The sequence below is a fragment of the Nuphar pumila genome, chromosome 4 (genome assembly GCF_984573655.1).
Source record: "Nuphar pumila chromosome 4, dmNupPumi1.hap1.1, whole genome shotgun sequence".
In the NCBI taxonomy this organism is placed as follows: domain Eukaryota; kingdom Viridiplantae; phylum Streptophyta; class Magnoliopsida; order Nymphaeales; family Nymphaeaceae; genus Nuphar; species Nuphar pumila.
Window position 1 is genome coordinate 99,460,980 of NC_143252.1, and position 24,567 is coordinate 99,485,546.

Sequence of the window (24,567 nt, forward strand, 5' to 3'; positions counted from 1 at the left end):
CAGTGCTGCTGAAACAATAAAATAATAAAGATGCTGAACCAACCCAATAAAATAAAGAAGACCCTAAATCTAAATATTATACTATGCTGAAACTAAATATTAGAAAGCGATGATAAACAAATCAACTGAATACGCTATATGCAGAAACAAACACCCGAAAAAGGAAAAACATAACTGAACACTAATAAATGCTAAAAAAAACTGGAACAAGCTGTGATCAAAAGAACAAATTAACTTTAGAAATAACACTAATGCTATTGCATAGATTCAAAGAACCGGAATCAAACTATCTAACTATAACCCATACGTTAACCCTAAAGAAAAAATTGCAAAACTTAGGATATATATATTTTTCTTTTCAGCAAAAACAAAAGAGTAACACGTAAAGAGAAAAGGGAATAAGAAGGACACTCACAAGTGCTTTCGACAGACTGGTTGAGAAAAGATATGGCTTTTCCTTTTGTGTGACACCTCTCGACGAAAGAGAAGACACTACAACAAAGCAGTAGATTAACGATGACCACATTCCGTCGCTAATCCGTCGCTACGCCTGTTAGCGACGGATTAGCGACGACGCGGCGACGGTATGCTTACGTCGCGAATTTTTCGACGCTAACTGGCGACGGAATAAATCCGTCGCCAGGTCCATCGCTAAGTGCGACGGACTAACAAGCGTTGTATTCCGTCGCCAATCCGCCGGTACTAAACGACGACCACAGCTTGGCGACGAATTTACGTCCGTCGCTAGGCCGTCACTAGATTTATATGAATAGCGACGAATGGTTCCATCGCTAATCCGTCGCAAACACGAAAAAAAATTAAAAAAATTTATTTGAAAATTAAATACCGAGAAGGGTACAATTTATATTTCCTGTACAATTTATATTTCCTGTAAATAAAAAATAAACCACACAAAAAATTCCATATAAAAAGAATCTACAACAGTTAATCGTTCGACCTTAAAATTAACAAGTTTAATTATTTACAATTCAACAATTACAATTAGAAAACATAAAAAAATAGAACTTCTTCAACACAGTTCTCTAATCATCGCCAAGATTTTGTGCGTCTTCTTGTTCATTGCCTTTATCTGTCCCTTTAGCTCTGCTATGCTGATTATCGCTAGCAGCCTACACAAGAAAAGAACAGTCAGTATTGATAAACAAAATATAATAAAATAAATTACACACTATATGTGATTCTATCATGTGCTCGTGTGTGTTCTAAGGCAATAAAAAAACTCTATATGTGATTCCATCATGCTCATATGTGCTCTAAGGCAAACAAAAAGTTATATATGTGATTCTATCATGCTCATATGTGTGATAAGGCAGTCAAAAAACTGAATATGTGATTATAGCATGTTCATATGTGTTCTAAGGCACCTAGAAAAACTCTATATATGATTCTACCATGCTCAGATGTGCTTTAAGGCAGGCAAAAAGCTATATATGTGATTCGATCATGCTCGTATGTGTGCTAAGGCAGTAAAAAAATTGAATATGAGATTATAGCATGCTCATATGTGCTCTAAGGCAGGCAAAGCAAAAAAATTTATATGTGATTCTATCATAAATGATATATGTTCTAAGGCAGTAAAAAAACTCTATATGTGATTTTGGTATGCTCATATGTGTTTTAAGGTAGTCAAAAAACGGAATATATGATTATAACATGCTCATATGTGTTCTTAGGCAGTCAAAAAACTGAATATGTGATTATAGCATGCTCATATGTGTTCTAAGGCAGTCAAAAAAACTTTATATGTGATTCTATCATGCTCATATGTGTTCTTAGGCAGTCAAAAAACTGAATATGTGATTATAGCATGCTCATATGTGCTCTAAGGCAGGCAAAAAAAATTATATGTGCTTATAGCATGCTCATATATGCTCTAAGGCAATAAAAAAACTCTATATGTTAATATAGCATGCTCATATGTGCTCTAAGGCAATAAAAAAACTTTATATGTGATTCTATCATGCTCATATGTGCTCTAAGGCAGGCAAAAAGTTATATATATGATTCTATCATGCTCATATGTGTGCTAAGGCAGTCAAAAACTGAATATGTGATTATAACATGCTCATATGTGTTCTTAGGCAGTCAAAAAACTGAATATGTGATTATAGCATGCTCATATGTGTTCTAAGGCAGTCAAAAAAACTTTATATGTGATTCTATCATGCTCATATGTGTTCTTAGGCAGTCAAAAACTGAATATGTGATTATAGCATGCTCATATGTGCTCTAAGGCAGGCAAAAAAATTTATATGTGATTATAGCATGCTCATATGTGCTCTAAGGCAATAAAAAAACTCTATATGTTATTATAGCATGCTCATATGTGCTCTAAGGCAATAAAAAAACTCTATGTGTGATTCTATCATGCTCATATGTGCTCTAAGGCTGGCAAAAAGTTATATATGTGATTCTATCATGCTCATATGTGTGCTAAGGCAGTCAAAAAACTGAATATGTGATTTTAACATGCTGATATGTGTTCTTAGGCAGTCAAAAAACTGAATATGTGAATATAGCATGCTCATATGTGTTCTAAGGCAATCAAAAAAACTTTATATGTGATTCTATCATGCTCATATGTGTTCTTAGGCAGTCAAAAAACTGAATATGTGATTATAGCATGCTCATATGTGCTCTAAGGCAGGCAAAAAAAATTATATGTGATTATAGCATGCTCATATGTGCTCTAAGGCAATAAAAAAACTCTATATGTTATTATAGCATGCTCATATGTGCTCTAAGGCAATAAAAAAACTCTATATGTGATTCTATCATGCTCATATGTACTCTAAGGCAGGCAAAAAGATATATATGTGATTCTATCATGCTCATATGTGTGCTAAGGCAGTCAAAAAACTGAATATGTGATTATACGTGAGAGGGACCTACAATCGAAGATCCCCTGTTCAGCACAAGATTGTTGATCTCATCTCGGAGAAAGGGAGCGACGGTGTCATGGAAGTAGTCATCCAATGTGTCCTTAATGATCTGGCGTACATCATCACCGGAAAGAATAGGCTGCTGCTTGGAGCTTATGTCAGCAAAAGTAGCCTTTGAGCCGTAACTGAAAGAAGCAATAACTGGTGAAGTGTTCAGATTACTCTCAAACCCGAACACGCGACCTTTTTTGGGTTCACCTGCTGCAGTCACCCATGCTGCAGGATCAAATGATGGATGCTGAATAGCGTCATCGCCATATCGTTCTACCATCTGTTGCTCATATGCCTCCTACAAAATAATGTTTAAAGTATGCATTAATAATTAATAATAACATTATGATAACTTGCATATTGCAATGATTATTAATAGAATAAATACATACCGTCGTTCTCGCCTTCTCTGATACGAAGACTCCCGTGGTCTTCCGTTTATGTGTTTCAACAAACACATCCTTATATGGTATACTGCCTCTTTTTTCTGCTTCCTGCGAAGTTAAATGACAAAAGATTTAGTACACAAGTTTGCAACAATACTTATAAAATTAATATTATATATTGATGAGTTATCATTTTCTTCAGGTGGCTCCCAAATGTCTTAGATCCACCTGTGTGTAGATGGGCTTCGGGCATCTTCGCTCGATCTTGTACAGCCTTCGCAGAGCGATTTCTAAATGCATCTCCCGCCCACTTATCGCACATTTCATCCCAGTAATCTCTCCTGATAGTAATAGGGCCATGGCCCTTCCACAGTAGTGGATCATCTACTATGCCAGATGCTTTTTTTGCTGCAGTCTTCATAGTGTGCAGCATGTCTGCAAATCGATTGGCAGCCACCTTCTGCCACACCTTCCTTGCATCATTTTCTTCTACCGTAGTTGCGAAGCAATTCGAAGCCTACAAATATTTTCAGAAAGTTAGTAGACATTACTTAAATAAATTAAATATGAAACACATTAACTATGAGGAACAACTGTATACCGTGAATAAGGACCACAATCTGTCTAACACCTCCTTTGGGTACTCTTTCCATTGAGCAATCGGTCCTGGTAGATGTTGAAGAAGTGAATTCCTAATCTCCCGTACTACTTCTTGTGGCTCAAACCTCGTGCTGCACATGAATTGTTACGCAATAAATATCAATATAAAATATTTATAAGATATGCAATAATTGAAAACAAAATACTTACGGTCGATTATCGATATACACTATTCGAATGAGTCTTCTTGTGTCAGACTGAGAAGACCTTGCTTCCTGTGTTGGCTCCTGACTTGTGTGATCAACTGGTGTAGGTGGGTCGTCTATAGGCGAAACATCATCTGTAAAAAAATACGTTAGAAGTTCTCAGAATGTGCATTTGAACTAATCAAGCATCCAATTAGTTAATCAATATACCTATCACAGGAGCCCGTGAAGATGAAGGTTGGGCTTGGCTACTACTGGATGAGCGACTACTGTAACCTCCATGAACCATATTCTAACAAATAACATATGTCATACAATACATTCAAATAATTCACATCAAGTATTACAATACATTCAAGTCATTCGCATCAAGTATTACAATAATTCAAATCATTCATATCAGGTACTACAATGCATTCAAGTCATTCACATCAAGCATTGCAATGCATTCAAATCATTCGCATCAAGTATTACAATGCATTCAAATAATTCAAATCATTCACATCAAGTATTGCAATAATTCAAATCATTTGTTGCATAAATTATAATATATTCAAATAATTTAAATCATTCACATCAAGTATTGCAATGCATTCGAATCATTCGTATCAAGTATTACAATACATTCAAATAATTCAAATCATTCACATCAAGTATTACAATGCATTCAAATAATTCATATCAAGTATCACAATACATTCAAATAAAATTTTTAATCATTCACATCAAGTGTTGCAATACAACTCATGCATTCGCATCAAGTATTACAATACATTCAAATAAAATTTTTAATCATTCACACCAAGTATTGCAATACAACTCATATCAAGTACTGCAGTGCATTTAAATAGAGGTTTGTAGTACAAGATTTTGCTCACTAGCTTGAGAATTCTTCCTCGTCACTAGTTTGACTTTCTTCTTCTTCTTCTTCATTGTTTTCCCATCCACTTGGTACATCATTTGGATCACATTCCTCTATGAATGTTTCATCGGCCAATGGAGATATGACATGCATATCATGCGCAACATCGTGACCATAAGCGAAGTCATAGACATCATCTGATTGATAGTAATCGCTGTCTTCAGCTAACTCATATTCCTGTAACTGATCATACTCGAGGTATAGTTTGGACTTCACCTTGCAAATTGCCCACCATTCATTTCTATCTGACTTTTTTATACTCGGATATGAAGTATAATAAACTTGTTGAGCTTGTGAGGCTACTATGAATGGTTCATATGTTCCAAACCTGGATTTATGATTCACCTTCACAATGCCTGAAGCTTTGTCGAGTCTCGTTGCAGTTGGATCAAACCAATGACACTTGAATAAAGTTACCCTGTTATTCATGCCTAAGTAAGTCAACTCCATTATTTCCTCTATAACACCGTAGTAATCATGTTCATTTTCACCGTAACTGCTACCCTTGTCACACACGCCACTATTTATCGTTGATTTGTTTATACCGTAATCTTTTGTATGGAATCGATAACCATTTACGATATACCCGTTGTAGCATTACACAACTTTGGTCAGACCATTTTCTAAATCACATATTCCTTGATCTTTAACATCACCATGGCGAACCTACGCACATACATAAACAATGATTGTGATCATGATCAATTAAGTAACTTAGTGTTGTTTATAAGTACAAAATTTATGTTAGCTTCTTTACCAACTGTTTCAACCACTCCACAAACTTAGTTTCACGTTCTTTTTGTACTTCTACATCAGTGAGATGTGAAACTTCACTTTGCAACTCCAGATCAAATCGTCTGCAAACCACAAATACTTATATTACCGAGCCATGTATCCACATATAGAACATAAAAGGATTTATAATTGAGTTGCATATACATATACTTACTCGATGTATGGGTCGATCACTGAGCAATTAAAAAGAATATAGATGTGTGTTGCGTCTTGCTCTCGATTGTCAATAGCCTTGATCGGCAACTACCAAATGCATGCCCAAGTGGTTGAAATATTGACAGCTTGTCAGCTACAGTTACTTGTTCTCCATCATCGTTATGGGGCGGGCATGTGTAACGTGTTGGAATATGATGTTCGAAGTACATAGACGAGAAATTTGAAATCTCTTCTAAAGTGTACGCCTCATAAATAGAGCCTTCTACTCTTGCTTTATTACGAACCTTTTTTTTAGGTCGAACATGCATCTGACAAGAATATACATTTCAAATTTTAAATATTTGTCATTAAAGAGACAAATATAAAAAAAACATATATCTTTCAAATGGGTACATCCATCGATATTGCACAGGGCCACCAACCCTTAGTTCATATGGCATATGTATGATCAAATGTTCCATAACATCGAAAAATGCTGGTGGAAATATCTTTTCTAGCAAACAAACAGTGGTGATGACAGAGTCCTCGAGATTCTTTACATCTGATACTACGACCTCCGATGTACACAATGTTCTGAAAAATCCGCTCAACTCAGACTATACCCCCCATATAGGTTTGTCTAACATATCATGGAATGCTAGGGGTATCAATCGTTGCATAAAAATATGACAATCATGGCTCTTCAACCCATATAACTGTCCATCGTCAATCTTCACAGCTTGAGCAATGTTAGAGACATATCCATCTCGAAATCTCAGTTGTCTCAACCATTGACATACATGTTTTATTTTATCAGGTCCGAGCACGTACTTTGCCTTTGGTTTCAGTACTTTGCCATTATACTCTTTGAGTTCCAATTCTGGTCTTTTACATATTAATTTTAAATCCATACGGGCCTTCGGATTATCCTTCGTTTTTCCTTTAATATTCATTACTGTATTGAACACATTATCAAACACATTTTTCTCTACATGCATCACATCCAAATTATGTCGTATCAATAGAGTCGGCCAATACGGTAGTTCCCAAAAAATAGTTTTATTCGTCCAATTGTGATCATTCCCAAATCCACGGAAGGGTGTAGAATTGCGGGCATTTGTTAATAAATATGGAAAGTATCGCAATCTTCTTAGAATCTCTATGCTAGACAATCTTGAGGATGGACCTTCCGTTTCAGTTGTGCCTGCTTTAAACACATTCTTTTGTCGCCGGAACGGATGATCGCTGAGTAGAAATCGACGATGGCACTCGAACCAGCAAGGCTTCCTTCTATGCCTCAATCTAAAAGCTTTGGAATCCTCCATGCAGTACGGACAAGCCAACCTCCCATGTGTGCTCCAACCAGATAGCATACCATATGCAGGAAAGTCACTGATTGTCCATAGAACAATGGCCTTCATGTTGAAATTTTGTTTTTTGTGGGCATCATACGTGGTAACACCGTCATCCCACAGTACTTTTAATTCATCAATCAATGGCTTTAAATATACATCAAGATTTTGGTCAGGTGAGGTCGGACCAGGGATCAACAGAGACAAGAAAAGATTTGGACGTTTCATACACAAGCTTGGTGGAAGGTTGTATGGAGTTACAAATACTGGCCAGCATGAGTATGGAGTTGATCTACCCCAAATGGATTAAATTCATCTCTACATAGACCGAGTCTAACATTTCGCACTTTCATTGCGAAGTTCTGATGAGTACGATCAAAGTGCTTCCAAGCTTCAGCGTCAACAGGATGTGTGATCTTGTTTTCATCGTGTCGAACTTTATTTGCATGCCATCTCATGTGTTTAACTGTCCTTGAAGACATATACAATCGCTGCAATATGGGAGTGATAGGAAAGTAGCGGAGCGACTTGTATAAAACTTTCTTTGATCTCGTGCTACCATTGCCTCTTGTCTTTGGCTTGAATCGAGCATGCCCACATGACGGGCATGATATGTTGTTTTCCTGCTCCTTGAAATACATGTAGTGATTTGGACAAGCATCAATCTTTTTGTAACCCATACCTAGAGCGTTGACCATAACTTTCACACGATAGAAATTTTGTGACAATTTCTTATCTTTGGGCAACATACTCTTCATAATCATGCACAAACGGTCAAAACATGATTGACTCAAATTATACTCGGACTTCAAATTCATTAGTTGAAGAACTGCAGACAAGATAGAGTGACTCTCGCAACCGTTCCAAAGTGGCTCATCAGCATCTCTAAGTAAATTATAAAATCTACTAGCTGCATCGTTTGGTGATTCTTCATCTACGGCAGTTCTTACATTACTAGAACTCATAGCATAACCCAGTTCTGTTCCTGCGGCATCAAATATCAAATCCGTATATGAATTATCGTGCACCACATTCACCCGTGCATCAAAATCTTTTCTATATTCTTCTCCATTAAACGTCAAGTTTTAATAATCACTCACAAAACCCTTCCTGTATAGGTGATGTCTAACGCTATGAGGTTCTACAAATCGATTATTCTTACAAATCTTGCAGGGACACCTAATCTGACCTGTGGGATCCACTGTACTGACACTTGCCGTTGCAAATTCAATAAAACTCTCAACACCATCCATATATTCATGCGATAACTCATTGTCCACTATCCTACGGTACATTCATTCACGGTTTGCAGTCATTTTCTTATGATGTTACGAATAATAGCCTAACGAATTAAAAGAGAACAATCAGAATGCTACGATGAAGAACATATCAAATTTATCATGCAATATATGATGTTATACAATAACATGAATTTTGATGCATGCATTGATAACTTAATATTTTCATGTGCAAACCATTAATGACACGATACAATCATTTGAAATATGCTTTCATTATATAATTTCATATGGAAGTCATAATCAAATTGAAAGTAACTACATGCAAGCATGGATACAATTACAACAAACATTGCAATACATCGTAATCATTCATATCAAACAAATGGCAAACATGTACATGCAGCAAACACACTTCAATATCTCACTAACTACTACCATGCCTAGCATGGACTCCGTACTCCAAAAATAAGAATACTTCAATATTCATACATTAAAATCATGCTCAGCATGATCTCCGAACTCCAACAAAGCAACCCTAAAAATCAACAACTAAGTGAGTGTGTGAACAATAAAGTGTTACATCTACTAAATTAAATAACATGTGATACGCTTGCATCACTTACTCATCACGGGTATTTACCCGATTTGCATTGTTTTTGACACTTACCACAGGTGGATGAGCACGAGCTGATTCCGTTGAAAAATCTGCACAAAAAAACACTGTTTCAAAATGAAGTCACTACAAAATAAAAAAAAAAGCTGTTTTAGCAAGGGGTCTACTCCCCTGCTGTTCCGGCAGGGGGTCGACCCCCTTACGGAACATAGGGGGTTAACCCCCTTACAGAACGTAGGGGGGTAACTGACCCCCTGTTCGGGCAGGGGGTCGACCCCCAGCCTTTCCGCCAGTGAGTCGACCCCCTGCCGGAACAGCAGGGGGTCGCCCCCCTGCCTGAGCAGGCAGAGGGTTGACCCCCTGCTGGAAAGGCAGGAGGTTAACCTCCTGCCGGGGTCGACCCCCTGCCTGTTCCAGCAAGGAGTTAACCCCCTGCTGTTCCGACAGAGGGTTTAACCCCTGCCGAAAAGGCAGGGGGCAGGGGGCCCTGCCGGAAACGGTAGGGGGTTAACCCCTTGCCGGAAAGGCAGAGGGTTAACCCCCTACTGTTCCGGCAGGAGGTTTAACCCCTGCCGAAAAGAGAGGGGGTCCCTGCCGGAAATGGCAGGGGGTTAACCCCCTACCAGAACAGCAGGGGGTTAACCCCCGCATTTTCCGGCAAGGGGTCGACTCCCTGCCGAAAAACGTGGGGGGGGCGTCCTTTACCTTCCTCCGGGTGGCGGGGCCTGCGGACGGTGAGACTGGCGAACGACGGGAGTGGCGAACGTTGGGAGCAGCGAAAGAAGAAAAGGAAAATCTGTCTGGGATTAGGGTTATTCGAAACTTAGCGACGGCTTAGCGACGAAATTAATTCCGTCGCTAAGCCCACGTAAATCAAATTTACGAAACCCGCGATGGACTGCTCTCAGTCGCCACGGTCGTCGCTAAGTAGCGACGGACTTGAGTTTGTCGCAATAGTCGTCAGCAAATCGTGCGGTCGTAACGACAAAATAGTATGTCGCAAACTCCGTCGCTAAATAGCGATGGACTGGGCGACGAACTATACTCCGTCGCTGGTTTTGTGTGCTTCATTGATTATAGCGACGGATGTTTGTCTCTCGGTAATCCGTCACTAACGAGCGATGGAAATATTCCGTCGCTAACAACCTGTTTTCTTGTAGTGAGACACCGGCGAAGAGAAAGGCAAGAAGAAGAAGAAGAAGAAGAAGAAGAAGAAGAAGAAAAAGAGAAGATGAAGATGGAAAACCGGTGGAAATAAGAGAGAGAGAGGAATAGGGGGTGTCAACTCCAAAAGAAAAAATCTCCTCTTTGCAGAGTTATGCTATTTATAATACAATATTAGGTTAAAATAAAATTTTCAAAACAAGTCCCAAGAGTTAAGCAATTTTCAAAAGAGGCTTTGCCTGAAAAGAATAATTTTCCTAAAAATGCCTATTCCTAAATTGATTAACTTAGCTATTTTGAACCTAATATAATCAAAGTATAACTAAAAGAAACTTCTAAACTAATAAAACACTAAAAACGCAGGGAAAGCTTTGAAGAATATGATTTTCTGATAAAATTCAATTCAATGCGGTTTCTCAAAACTAACGATAAAAATGGGTTTTTATAGTAATTTTAACATGGTTCATGCATAAATAATGATTATTAAAATACAAATATTATGCATGATCATGGATGCATTCCCAACAACAATCACCTCTCAAACTCAATATATCCTTGAACATCAATTCCAAAGACATTAAGCATAACATTTATCTACAATGATCATGATATTCTTCACAACTATTCCATCTTGCCACATTTGACATAAAACAATTCACCAGGGCATAGAAGGATATGCTAACATTGCAAAAACACCAATTATCATTAAAGTTTAGCTCACTTAGGAGTTCAAAACATTGAACTAGCCCTCATTAAGCAACTAGTGAGAAGTCAAAACATGCTGATAGCCACTTTTTTCATTTGTTCTTAATTTCAAAATTAGAAGGAAAGCTGTAAACACCCCAAATTTTCACCCTCATTCACAAACACCTGCCTCCAGCCACTGGGACCCACTCTTTGCAGTCTTCAGGGAACTAGTTGGTCGACCCCTATTCTGCTCTCATCCTCTTCTTGGAGCTTCTCTCTCCTCCCAGTTGCTTCCCTCATTTCTGCAACATCCAAGGTATGATTCTCTTCCTCCTTTTATTCTTTTTTTAGTTTTTCTTTATTTTATTTCATATTCTAGCCTTTTTCTCCCTCTTGTTCATGGTTTTTAACCATGGATCTCATCCAAGAACCTCAAGATTGGTCTAAGAAGATGATCTAACCCTATTTGATGATGTTTTCTAAGATTTTAATCAGTTGAAATCATTTAGAATATCAATTTTTATGTTCTTAACCAATGAAAGATGTGATTTTTTTGTTAAATGGGCTAAATCCAATTTTTCAAAGGGCAAATCAAATTCAACCATGGATTCCTTTTCTTATTTTTTTTCATAATAGTGTTTATTTCACATGTTCTAGCATCTATTTTAATTTTGTTATGTTGTTTACATTATTTTTTGTTATTTCTCATGTTTAAATCATAGTTTTTAGTGTCTTATTGGATATTCACGTGTTTTGATTTTAGGTCTGTAGAAATCATGCTATTTTGTGTTTAAATTTTTGGTAGAAAATTCTGATTTTTTTATGGTTGGTCCACGGATTTGTCAGTAACTCCCAATAAAAAATTCAAATGTTTTTAGGTTTGGGAACTCTATCAGAAAAATATAAAGTCAAACCATAATTCATGATCCTTAAAATCGCTATTGATATTTAGGTATAACTTGCAGTTGTGATATTTATGTCATCTGAGGTCCGATTTGCAATCTGTAAACTGCAGTAGCTTTGTATTGGTATTTATTATTTGTTGTAATTTTCTGATAATTTTCTGTCTTTATTTGTTATTTTTCCTTTGTCAGAAGGTAGGATCAACTTCTCAAAACTCGTTATGCTTCCCTTAAACCCTAAGTTGACTTGTGTCAATTGTATCTCCCTAACAGAGATCTGATTGACGATCTGTAAAAATGAGACTCTTTCTCTGTATGTCTGCTATTAACTGCTAAAATTTCAGAATTTTTGAATGGATTTTGCTATTTTTCTCTATTCTTGAAATCAAAAATACTTGTTTTAATATATTTTATATTCGTTAAATTCAAGCACAAATTTTCGGAACGATATCTCCCTGACCGAATATGATTTTTATGATCTGTAAATAGGAGAATCTTTGTTTTTTATCAATTATTCCTCTATAAAATTTTATGATATTCCATGGTGATTTGACTCCTGATTCGGGCCTGACACTGTGACAGGTACGTGCCCGCAGGTAAAAATAGCATATTTTAGGGGTTTTGTGTAATTTTTATATTGGAATAATGTCAAAAATAGATTTTTATGATTTCAATTTAATTTTAGGGTTATCAAAAGTGCATGTGTCCATTTTTATTAATTTTAGAACACATTTGATGCTTGAATCAATTATATTGCAAAACAGGGTGCCCACAGAATTCTGAAACACTGACAAAATCATGTTTTTTGCGTTATTTTTAAAAAAAATTCATACAAGTTTATGTTTTTAGGGTTTGATCATGCTTGGAATCATGCTAAGACATTGAATATTCGATTTGGCGTTGATTTAAGTCTTTTTAAACCCTAAAACCAAAGTTTTACCAAAATATTTGCTGAAAAACCCTAATTTCAAGGCCATAGTGTTGTTTTCAAGAGTATTTTTGTCAACTTCCCATAAATTATGAATTTCAAAGTTGTTTATTTTTATTATTTCTTCAATTTTACATCCATATTTCATTATGTTTATCTTAGAGAAACATGGGAAAAGGCTTATATCTAGATAAATCGAGTAATTTCTAGATATTACTGGATAAATCTAGAAAAGCTAACACATCTTCACTAACAAGTTTTCTAGTTTTGCAGGGACACTCAAGGCCATATTTATCCTTTTATTTTTCTTTATTTAAATTCAATTAGTGATGTAAATTATAAATAAATTTGGAATAAGAATTTCAATTCCTGCTTAGAATTAGGGTTTGCATTGCATATAGTTTAAACTTTGATATATAACTGTTATGTTTGTCATTCATGCACATATTTCAATTCCACCATGGTCTACACGAATGGCACGTGCACTAGCTTCTAGGGAGTTGGTAAACTCGATCGAGTTTGTATTTATGGCCATAGTCAGAATACAAATGAAATTGAGATTTATCATCTTCTTTTAAGCCACAATCAACCTACACTCTTAGGCTATTTTAAAAAATCATAGCATATTTCAAAGTTTTCTATATTCTTTTCTCCTTTTATAATCAAATGGGTTATATTCAATCCATATTTGTGGCCATAGTCAGGGATATGTAGAGGACTTGATTCATGAAAATTCTATAAGGCACAAGGATTCCTTTTCAAACAATTTTCTCAGAAATCTTAAAAAAAAACTTTCTCAAAATCATATTCATGCATCATCTAGGTTTAGATTGCATCATGAAAATATTTCACAGGGCTACACGCCCATCCTTTTGATGTATTTTTCAAATTCCATCTCATAAAATCGATTTTCTCAAATTTGCCCTTATTTTCCTTAAAATTGATTTTCTCAAAAACCTTTGGTTTTCAAGGATGTTTCAAGTATTTCCCAAGTTCAAAATCATGATTTTTCAAGCTCCAACATCTTCAATTTCAAAGTTCAAATTTAGAAAAATCAACTTTCTCTAAGTCATTTTGAATTTTCTCAAGAATTGATTTCTTCAAAACTTCAAGATTTCTTCAGAAATCGATTTTTATTTTCCTCAGAAATGTTCTCTCAACAAGGCTCACAATTTTCAAGGTGTTATCTTTTCCAAGAATTTTCTAAGTATCCCAGTTATTCTGAAGCAAACATCATGTTTTCAAACCTGCATTTTCAGAAATTTATAGCACATGCCCGATTCTTTGTGCATTTGGGAATTAGAACATCAATTTAGACAAGTTGAGCAAAGCAAAGCAATGGATTGATCCTTGCTTCAATTACCCCTGGTAAAGGTGCCAAGAACGGTTGAACCTCGTACCGACATGTGAGTCCCATTCTTCAGAATTATCCTACATTTTAAAACAGAGGCGAGTTATTTTCAAAACTTTTTCAAAGGTCAGTTTGACTTGCAAAAGTAAAAATTTGCAATGATAACAGGTTTGGCGACCATGATGGGATATTGTCATCGCCTGATCAATCTAGTGCTTTGCTCTATTCAACTTGTCAAAATCATGTTCTACAAATGTCAACTTTTATTTCATGATATCATGTGAACCTAGGAGCCTAGACTCAAACCCAACTAACATGGATCTCATGTAGACTTAGGCATGGTTTGGTAGGATTGATTGAGGATGCATTATTCATGCTCATGTAGACTTAGGTTTAATACAATCCTCATCAATCTAAGATCTGATTGAAAACAATGTTTGCTTCTCATAAAATTTTCAAAATTCTACTTCTTTAGGTCTTAGAGCCCTATGTTTTCTTGCATGTGATCATATTTTTAAAACAACCCCACCAATCTTTACCCGGTCATCACGTTGCTGGGCTTTCTTCCATAACCATAGTTCGAGACACAACCTCAAAATTGAGCCACCTATTTGGGCTGATGCCTTCCTGCCATGTACCAAGGGCCATAATCCAAAGTATATCAGCAGGTGCTCAAGGATGTCGAAAAACACAAGCCTATAATTAGAGAAATTGATTTTATGCCATGTACATCGGGTTTCGGCTTGAGTATATAGGTATAACATGATTGGACATAGATGATTTGAACCTTAGAGTTAGGATTAAGGTCCTACAATCATTTTAAAATTGATGTATTTAGAGTCAGCTTCTTAGGGAATGTTGTATGTGCATAATTGTTTGTGCAGGATGTGATTGAATACATTCTCCTTTATTTCTCATTTCCCTTTTATTTGCCTTTTACATCATTTCCCAAATCTTATTTATTTTTCCAATAGTTTTATCAAAACCCTAGATGATTTTCAAAAACCTCATATTTTTCCTCAAAAGGTCCAGGCGATTTCCTTTTTTTCCTACCTTTCCTCTGGATCTCGAATTTCCAGCCTTATTGTTATCCTGCCTGCAATTTTTCAAATGTTCAAATCTTGTCAATCTTCTTTTCTCCATATATGTATTCCAAATTCTATTCAAAATTTCTATCTCTTTCATTATCCTTAGATATCTCCTTCATCATCTCTCTTTCTCTCAAAAATTCTTCAGTCTAAACCAATCCTTTATCATGCAGAAAGCATTGGCATTTCACCATGGTTCAAACAAGGTCAGGAAAGAGAACAACACCAAACAGTTTCGAAGAGATGAACTCCCTGAGACCAGTCAAGAAGCAGGACCAGACAAGTGAAGATGACATTGATCCAGTCATGTACATGATGTTTCAAAAGATGATGACAAAGATGCTATTGGAGCTACCCGAGTCAAGCACTAGAAAGAAGCTGACCAAGCAGAATGACTGACCTCTCTAGTCCAGCCCTCAGCAAAAAAGGAACTGTCAGGGAAAACCAAAACAAAAAGATTGGAGCATTGATCGATAGTTCACCCCTCTAGACTAGAAACTCAAGACTGTTCTAGAATGTTTGCTCGCAAAAGGCATGGTCCATTTACCAAAAGTCGTTGATCCCCTAGCAATCATGGGTAGATTCAAAGAACAATTTTGCAAGTTTCACCGGGCAATAGGACATGACACAGAAAATTATTTTGTCCTCAAGAACATCGTTCAAGATCACATTGATAAGAATATTCTAGGGAAAAACAAAACAGCAGACCAGTTGGTTGTCCTAGCCAAACTCCTTCAATCTTGCTTGCAGCAGAAAGCAAGCACTCAAAAGAAGCCAAAACATGAAGGTTGGGGGTCATGACCGCAAGTTCACTCCTTTGAATCAGCCACTTGAAAGGATCCTCGAAGGCATGCTGAGCAAAGGAATGGTTAAACTTCCAAGAATTGTTAATCCTTTAGTCGTCCTAGGAAAATGGAAAGATCGCTTCTGCAAATTCCACCTAGCTACGGGGCATGATACTAAGTGATGCTTCGTCTTCAAAAATATCATTCAAGACTGTGTTGACAAGAATCTCTTCATTGAAGAAGAGGATAAGTCGGTCATTCTGACCAAACCTTTCCCTGATCATTCATGAAGATGACAATGCCAATGCTTTCTTATTTCTATCATTTCTGCTTTTTGCTTCTTTGTCATAAGAATAATGTAGCCCCAGTTGTTTTCCTTAAATTTGTCATCCCTTCTCCAAGACATCAATAAAATCATTAATTTTCCTTATATTTGGGTGTCACTTTCTTTATAATGTTATTTTCTGAACTCTCATGCAGTATGTCTTTTGTGATGAATAATTTTTCCTGAAAAAAAATCTTCTTACCTTCCTTCTCAGATAATCTCTCAAGTTCACAGAGAAGCTTATTACCAATTATGCACTACTTTGCTATATTCCTTCAAAAATATCTTTTTCTTCGTGGTTGATGACCTCGCCTAGGTAACAAAGCTTATCTCGATTGTTTATTTCCTCTCACAAAATAACAACGCAATTATCATGATCCTAGCAATGACCAAATCCTTGGTAAAGAGATATCCTTCAAATTGTTAACCTAACCTCAAATCTTCATCCATTATTTTCCTTCTATTCTCAAAGTTATTCCCTTTAAGAATTTTTCCATTACTCTGATCATCCCTTTGTCCTATAGAGAGTTTTGGCATTGTAGAGTGATTCAAACCAGATCCGGGAAGAAAACAACATCGCCTCAATACCCTAGCAGTAACAACGAGCAAGAAATGGATTTGCCACGATCTGCCAAAAAAAAAATCAACAAGCCAATGATGATGTTGATCCACAAATGTACTCATTATTTCATAAAATGATGAGTAAGATGATGGCAGAGCAAGCAGAGGCCAGTTCAGAAAAGATTGCTAGCAAGAAGGTCAAAAGCCAGATAGTCAAGAAGCCGGTAAAAATATCTAAGAAGCGCATTCAACACGAGGATACATCTGATGAAGCCGAGTTAGAGGGCGACATCGATGAAGAGTGTGAAGTTTAGCTAGCTTTTTAGAAGATGACTCAGGGACAGGGGTCAGCCATTAAGTCCAAGGATCAATCTGTTAATGATCCTGACCAGCCATAACTCAGAGACGTGGTCAAAATGGTCAAAGATCTGCAAGCTCGCGACAAGAGCAAGAAGGTCTTCACAAGCGAAGACTTTTATGTTGGTTTAGATGGGGATGATAGTCTAGATGATCTCCCCCATAAATTTATCAAATTTGATGGGATTGGCGACCCCAAGGCTCACCTGGCTATGTTCTTTGCGGAATGCAATCGATTCAAGAGAGATAATCGTGCTTTGTTTAGGTGTTTTCCTCGCAGCCTGGAGGGCACCGCCGCCAAGTGGTACTTCGAGCATATTAATCCAATCGAGCTGCGAGAGTTCAATAAGGTGGTCAATCTGTTCATTGAGCGATTCTTTTTTTACACCAAAGCGCTGCCAATGCTTAACCATCTCTATAATACAAAGCAAAGAGATAATGAGAAAGCTAGAAACTTCATCCGCAGATGGAGGGGCACTTGCAATAAAATGAGAAATCCCATCTCAAAGGAGCACGCACTCCAGATTATTCTGAACAACTTCTCACAACTTTTGAGAGGTCTTATCTCCACCTCGCCTTTCAAGTCTTTCATTGAGCTTATTGAACGAGCCGAGTGGCTCAAGTTGGGAATGGAGAATGGGGTCTATGATGCATCACCCTCATCAAGAATAATCAAGATTTAAAGAAGAAAAATTTCACCTTCTTCACCAAAGCTGGTCGTAGTGATTACAAAAATAGCAAGGGCAACCATACAGGTCAGAAAGAAGAGTCTTCAAAGTAGAATAAAAAATTGGGTCAATAGAAAGAAAAGATAAAGTGGGATGGTTGGGGTAACAATCACCACTTTACTCCTCTTGAGCAGCCTATCGATGAAATCCTTGAATATATGTTGACCAAAGAATTAGTAAAGCTCCCAAGAGCCATAGATCCTCCCATGATCATGAGAAGATTCATGAACCAGTTCTGCAAATTTCATCGAGGAGTAGAACATGATACTGACCACTATTCTGTCTTTAAGAACATCGTTCAGGACTGCATTGATAAGAATCTCCTCGTTGAAGATGAAAAGAAGGACCAGTCATCCTGACTGAGATTTTTTCTTAATTACTCAAAAAGCTGACAATGTTAGCATTTTCCCATTTCTCATTTTGCTTTCATTATTTTGAAGGGATGATGTAATCCCATTTATCTCTCCATGATTTGTCATTTTTCTTTCAATGCATCAATAAAATTGTCAATTTTCTTCACAAGTTTGATGTCGCCTTTTTTCTCCTTCTCTGTAAAATGTCCTTTCATGAGGAATAACCCTCTCTAGAATCTCTCCGGAATCAATCAAAAGTTAGTTGTTTTGTCATCTTCGGAGAGCATTCTTCAAATGTCAATTATCTTCCTTTTATCCAAATCCTCTTCCCCATTACACTAGGGCATTATTTTAAAAATTGTCTTTAAAACATTATGTATACATGCAGAATCAAACAAATCTCTCATTTTGCACGCATGTGCACCTATTTACATCATTTTGCATTCATTTGCATTTGCATTCATTTGCATCAAATTCATTTTCCCCTTCATGTTAAGGGATAAACCTGAGCTACTCATTCAGGATAAGGGATAATCCTGAGACCCCGACAAGTCGTCCAAAGTCGTTGCGAAGATGAAGATGGAAAATCTCCTATCACAATCAACAAACACTTTTCAAAACACCAATCTTTTTCAAATTCGACCTTCGAGTCAAGTCTTTTATCAAAAACCATTTTTGTCAATCTTGTCAAAATCAACCTTCGGGTTAAGCCTTTCTCCAAAACCCAGTGCCTGTGCTGGTTCTCTTTCAAAATCCGATTTTCATACTAGTTGCAATCCAAACACTAATCTCGCATTAGGATCCAGGCTCAATGCCAATCTTCAGATCTGCGAGCCAAACGATTTTTATCAGACCCTCGGGTCACTCCAGTCAATCATTTCCAAGTTTCTAGGTCATCGATTCATAACAAATAAACCTTTTGGTTATCAATTCTATCAAAGTTAGTCGCACTTTTCTGACCTTCGGGTCTCATCCATCAATCATGGTCTTTCAAGATTCAACCTTTGTGTCGAACTCATCTGCCAATTAACTTAAAATCAATTATCAATCATTTCTCTTACGAGGGACCCTTTTTCTAGGGAGAGTTCAAGGGAGCTCGCTCCTCTCGCATGTCTTTACTGTTCGTTCGTTGAACCCCTTTTTAGGGAGAGTTTAAAGGGACTCGTGCTTCATGAACAGTTTGCAAAACAATCTTTATTGTCACACAAGGAACCCTTTTTCCAAAGAGAGTTTTGACGGAATCTCGTTCTCCTTGTGACCCCTCAAAGTCTTTTGTTAGGTCATCCCATCATCGAGGACCCTTTTTCTAGGGAGAGTGTGATGAACTCGCTCCTCTATGATATCCTTCCCAACCTTTGTTAGCTGCCCCCTTTTCATAAGAGAAGCCTAGAGATAGGGAGTTTTGACAAAAACTTTATTTCTCTTCGAAAGTTCATTTTGCAAACACCTCCTCCTCAGAGAAGAGAGGAGTATCTTTTATTACCCATTCAGGTAAGGGTCAAGCCTGAGTCTCTCCTTTGGAGAAAGAAGGGGAGAATCTAGCCAAGGATGTGTCATTTAGACCTCAAGCGATTTCTTTCACCAAAGATTCCAAGAATATTTTGTCAATTTGTCATAAAAAATAGTTGTTGATTTTAAAGTCTTTATTGCACAAAATGTTACCTTATATTACCTTCAGTATTTCTTCCAAAAGGACAAAGCTTTTGCGAAGAAAGAGTCAAAATTCAAAGCTTTTTTGTTAGTCAACCAAAAGAATAAAGAAAAATCTTTGATATGATCGGCAAAAGAAAAATTCAATGATGTTGAAAAGTCATAAGTGAATCGATATTGATCATAGCTATGTCATATTTTTTAAGATCATTCTTCTGGTAATAAGGCAGTGAAAATATCATAGGTGATATAAAAAGAATTCACTCAATCTCAATATCTCTTTAATCAATCAAGTTATAATCAACTATCTGCAAAAGGAATCTCTCAATCATCGTCAAGTTGAAGGCTGATGGATGGGTTAGACCCCCGGGGACAAAGAAGATTCGAAACATCTCCAAGATGAAGGGGTTTGTGATGGATCCTTCAAGAGAAAGTTCAAATCATCGTCAAGTTGAAGGCGGATGCGATGAACCTCCCAACAATCCGTAAAAGATATTTAATCACTATTATCATAAAGAGTTTTTCAACCAAAGAGACCATCTTATTAATTCACTTCCTGAGAATAAAAAAGGATGCAAAATATTTCCAAGTTGAAGGAGCTTGTGGCGTGTCCTTCCTAAGAAAATCAGAACACAGTTAAGTTGAAGGCTGATGTGATGAGATTCTCGCCCAATCCCAAGAAACTCACTTTTCATGTCTCAAAAGAGCACAAAAGATTATCAAGATACTTCAATTAAAAGAGACATCCTTAATATAATTCTTGGGATCAAAGAAGATGCAGAACATCTCCGAGTTGAAGGAGTTTGTGACATGTCCTTCTAGGAAAAATCAGAACATGGTTAAGTTGAAGGCTGATGTGATGAAATTCTCATCAAATCCCAAGGAAAACTCATCCTCCATGTCTTAAAAGAGTGTAAAAAGATCATCATGGGTAAAACCCAGATATCAAACTGCCAAAAATTATCTTTATTTATGTGAAATTCTTTTATCAATATCTTTTCATCAATTGCTTTCATGATACTAAGAACAAGTTTTCTTTCTCTTCATATCAAGGAAATGGATAGCTTCCTTGAAGAAACTCAACAGGAATAATTTGATTTTGATCCTAGATTCTATAGAGCTATCCTAGTTGGAGGTAATACTCTAGGTAGAAGAGGGAATATCTTTCAAAGAAATGTGTTTATTTTTAATTATCTTGAATCAACTACAATTTTTATCTTATTGACAATATTTTGTTGCTATCCCAGCATGAAGTGAAAAGCTCAATGTCCATCTCGACATATTTTGGCATCACCTTTTGCCTCCTTAAGAGATCGCCTTATGCATCTTTTAAGTTGCCAAAAGAATTGCCTTACATTGCCTTATTCATCTTTCGCGTTGTCGAAAGAACTGCCTCATATTACCTCATTCGTCTTTTGCGTTGTCGAAAGAGTCATCTTATTTCTCTTTAAAAAGACTACCTTATTCATCTTTTGTGTTGCCGAAAGAATTGCCTTACATTGCCTTATTTGTCTTTCGCGTTGCCGAAAGAATTGCCTTACATTGCCTTATTCATCTTTCGCGTTGTCGAAAGAATTACCTTCCATTGTCTTATTCGTCTTTCGTATTGTCGAAAGAATTGCCTCGTATTGCCTTGTTTGTCTTTTGCGTTGTCGAAAGAATTGCCTCGTATAGCCTTATTCATCTTTCGCATTGCCAAAAGAATTGCCTTATTCATCTTTCGTGTTGTCGAGAGAATTGCCTCGTATATGCTTATTTGTCTTTCCCGTTGCTGAAAGAATTGCCTTACATTGCCGTATTCATCTTTTGCGTTGTCGAAAGAATTGCCTTCCATTGCCTTATTCGTCTTTCGCATTGTCGAAAGAATTGCCTTACATTGCCTTATTCATCTTTCACGTCATTGAAAGAATTGCTTTATTAATCTTTCGCGTCGTCGAAAGAATTGCCTCGTATAGCCTTATTTATCTTTCGTGTTGCCGAAAGAATTGCCTTATTCATCTTTCGCGTTGTTGAAAGAATTGCCTTACATTGCCCTATTCATCTTTCGCATTGTCGAAAGAATTGCCTCATATTGCCATGTTTGTCTTTTGCATTGTTGAAAGATTAGCCTTCTCTCTAAAAGGATAGCCTTTGCCATCTTTCGCATTGTTGAAAGATTAGCCTTCTCTTCGAAAGGATAACCTTTATCGTCTTTCGCATTGTTGAAAGATTAGCCTTCTCTCTGAAAGGATAGCCTTTATCGTCTTTTGCGTTGTTGAAAGACTTGCCTCACATTTCTCTGAAAGGATAGCCATTGTCATCTTTCGCGTTGTCAAAAGAGTTGCCTTATTTCTCTGAAAGGATATCCTTTGTCATCTTTCGCGTTGTTGAAAGATTAGCCTTCTCTCCGAAACGATAGCCTTTATCGTCTTTTGCGTTGTTGAAAGATTAGCTTTCTCTTTGACAAGAGGATAGCCTTTGTCATCTTTCGCGTTGTTAAAAGATTAACCTTCTCTCCGAAAGGATAGCCTTTGTCATTTTTTGCGTTGTTGAAAGATTTGCCTCACCTTCTCTCTGAAAGGATAGCCTTTGTCATCATTCCCGTGTTGAAAGATTCGCCTTACCTTCGCTCCAAAAGGATAGCCTTTGTCATCTTTTGCATTGTCGAAAGAGTTGCATTATTCCTCTTTGAAAAGATTGCCTTGTTCGTCTTTCCTGTTGTCGAAAGAGTTACTTTATTTCTCTTTGAAAAAGATCACCTTGTTCGTCTTTCGCATTGTCGAAAGAGTTGCCTTACTCCTCTTTGAAAGGATTACCTTCTTCGCCTTTCGCGTTGACGAAAGAGTTGCCTAATTCCTCTTCAAGAAAGTTGTTTTGTTCACCTTCTATATTAACTCCTACAAATGATATTTATCATTTTTATCCCCCTTTCTTCCTTTTGCAAACCCCGCTTGGATTTATCTATCAAGATTCGAAGGTCCCGTCATGGTTTCTTCTTTCGAGGATTTTATCGTCCCCTTTCAGTTTAAGGGTCAAGCCTGAACCTTATTTTTCCATGAGGTATCGTCCCCTTGAGGTTAAGCGTTAAGCCTGAACCTCATTTTTTCATGAGGTATCGTCCTCTTCAGGTTAAGGGTTAAGCCTGAACCTCATTTTTTCACGAGGTATCATCCCCTTCAGGTTAAGGGTTAAGCCTGAACCTCATTTTTCCATGAGGTATCGTCCCTTTCAGGTTAAGGGTTAATCCTAAACCTCGTTCTTCCATGAGGTATTTTTTGTCCCATCCAGGTTAAGGGCTAAGCCTGAGTCTCATCTTGATGAGGTGAATTTTCTTCTTTATTCTCCATTTCATACCTATCATAACCATCAGAGCTAATTCTTTCATACCCAATCAAATTCTTCAAACTGGGGCATTTTTATAGTCCAAATTTGGTGTATTTTTCTTTGCCACTAAGCTCAGCTTTCAACCGGCTTAGTAACAAGAAGGGGCATCTGTAAACACCCCAAATTTTCACCATCATTCACAAACACCTGCCTCCTGCCACTAGGACCCACTTTTTGCAGTCTTCAGAGAACCAGTTGGTCGAACCCTATTTCTCTCTCATCCTCTTCTTAGAGCTTCTCTCTCCTCCCAGCTGCTTCCCCCATTGCTGCAACATCCAAGGTATGATTCTCTTCCTCCTTTTATTATTTTTTTATTTTTCTTTATTTTATTTTATATTCTAGCCTTTGCTGCCCCCTTGTTCATGGTTTTTAACCATGGATCTCATCCAAGAACCTCAAGATCGGTCCAAGAAGATGATCTAACCCTATTTGATGACGTTTTCCAAGATTCTAATCCGTTGGAATCATTTAGAATATTGATTTTTATGTTCTTAACCAATGAAACATGTGATTTGTCCATTAAATGGGCTAAATCCATCTTTTCAAAGAGCAAATCAAATTCAACCATGGATTCCCTATATTTTTCTTATTTTTTTGTCATATTAGTGTTTATTTCACATGTTCCAGCATCTATTTCAATTTCGTTATGCTGTTTACATTATTTTTTGTTTATTCTTATGTTTAAATCATAGTTTTTGGTGTTTTATTGGATATTCACATGTTTTGATTTTAGGTCTGTAGAAATCATGCTATTTTGTATTTAAATATTCAATAAAAAATTCTAATTTTTTTATGGTTGGTCCACGGATTTGTTAGTAACTCCCTATAGAAAATTCAGATGTTTTTGTGATTCGAGACCATGTTAGAAAAATATAAAGTCGAACCATGATTCTTGTTCCTTAAAATTGCTATTGATATTTAGGTATAACTTGCAGATGTGATATTTTTGTCATCCGAGGTCCAATTTGCAATACGTAAACTGTAGTAGCTTTGTATTGGTGTCTACTATTTTCTGTAATTGTATCATAATTTTTTATATATGTCTGCTATTTTTCCTTTGTCAGAAGGTAGGATCAACTTCTCAGAACTCATTATGCTTCCCTTAAACCCTAAGTTGACTT